The sequence below is a fragment of the Sylvia atricapilla genome, chromosome 10 (genome assembly GCF_009819655.1).
Source record: "Sylvia atricapilla isolate bSylAtr1 chromosome 10, bSylAtr1.pri, whole genome shotgun sequence".
Lineage (NCBI taxonomy): Eukaryota > Metazoa > Chordata > Aves > Passeriformes > Sylviidae > Sylvia > Sylvia atricapilla.
This window is the reverse complement of record NC_089149.1, coordinates 23693717-23695487: the sequence shown is the minus strand read 5'-3', so window position 1 is coordinate 23695487 and position 1771 is coordinate 23693717.

Here is a 1771-nt window from a genome sequence, read left to right as displayed (position 1 = left end):
CCAAGTTCAAGCTGTGGGTGATTTGTATTCCACAGACACTGGAGATAAGAAATGTTTCTAGATTAAATGTCATTGAAAGAGGGCTGAAGAACTATAATTCATTTTCTTGTGCTGATACATAGAAGATCAAATCGTACACAATTTCCTCAGTTTCCTTCAGTCATGTACCCTGAGTTAGAGCATCTCCTCTAGCTGTGTTCAGACTCCATCTCTTTTACTTGTCAGCCCTAGCTTCACATGCCATTTTTCTTGTTCTTCTGTTACATTCTGCCCTTCAACCTCTGCTACATCTTGGCAATTTTCTTTTCTCTGGGTATCTTTCCAATTCTCCTTAACCTCCTTTAATGTGAATGCTTAAATGAAGTGCAGAAGCAAGTGTGTCTGCTGATTTCTAGTAACATGCCAGGCCCTAGTGCCAAGACTCCAGTATAAAGTCCCTCGACGAGATTCTCTCCACTCCTGCTGCTGTAAGGTAAGATTCTGCACTTACAGGATATGTGAAACAATTGCTTTGCTTTAACACCTGTATTCAGCTTGGGACTTCTGTGTCATCACAGAGTCACTGCTAAAGAAAATGCTCATTAGCAAGAAGGTTCTCTTTCCAAGGCAAGCAGAAAGGCTTTAAGTCTGCCACTCTGGGCAGACGTTTGTGCCTTAGTCACTGGCACCGTGCACTTTGTTCTTACTGAGAGAGTTTAGTTTCATCGACATCTGCCTGGGTATAATGTCCACCTATTGCCCTTCTGTCAAAGGCTCCTGGACTTAGGTTCTCTTGATAGCCTGGAGGTTTTGTCAGGCTGAGCAGGCAATGTTGCAGTGCTCCCAGACAGAGCTCTGACAGGGAGCTGAACCTGATTCTGATCAAATCACTGCTGAAGGCAACTCTGCACTGTGTGCCTGATACTGCACCTTTATGTGCTGGTGGTTTTCACCCTGGCAATGGCACAGCTAGAGAAAGAAGATACCCAAGACATTATGTAGTGCTCTTGCTCCAGGTGGTGTCCTAGAGGACACACTCTGGATAACCTTTTTCCCACTGTCACTGTTTAATTTGAAGCAGGAATTTAAGCTGTTTTTCTCTCACTAGCCTCAAATCTACAGGAGAGAAACTTCACTACAAATAAAGGATTCAACAAGGCCTTGCTATATTTACCACCTGAACCTTTCAAATGGCCTGCAGAGTTGTGAGTTCTGTTGTGGAGAGGTTCAAAGTAGGGAGTAAGGCTCTGAAACCAAGAAGGGTGTCTGAAAGTCTCCCAGGATGGAGCAACCTTTGGAGATCAGAGCATTTGCCACAACTTGTGACAGGAAGTTGCCCAAAGACTGAGCAGAGTAACTGACATTTTGAAGAAATTTGGTTACTCATCAAAGCCTCTTTTGCTTATCTTTTACAAGAAAAATTGATTTTATCTTCCCAGGAAACCTTTAATGTGATGATATCTAAGAGTGGTACCTGCTAATTGATAATGGATTTGAAATAAGCTTCAGATATATTTTTATAGGTGCTGTGCTGTCTCAATTTTTGCTACACAGAAAGGCATTCAGTTGAGATGTGTCAATAATCTCTGGGTATTCTGCCATCGCAGAGTGCTGATAGTAGATAACGTCATATCACTTTGGCAGTTGGATCATTCATAAAATATAGTCCTTTTAAATATGTGGGGACTATGTGGCATGAAAAATAATGCCTCATAATAATCCCTCTATTGTTGGAGTAATCTTGCTATTATTGGATTAATTGTTGTACATCAAGAGAAAGGGCAGATGAAAA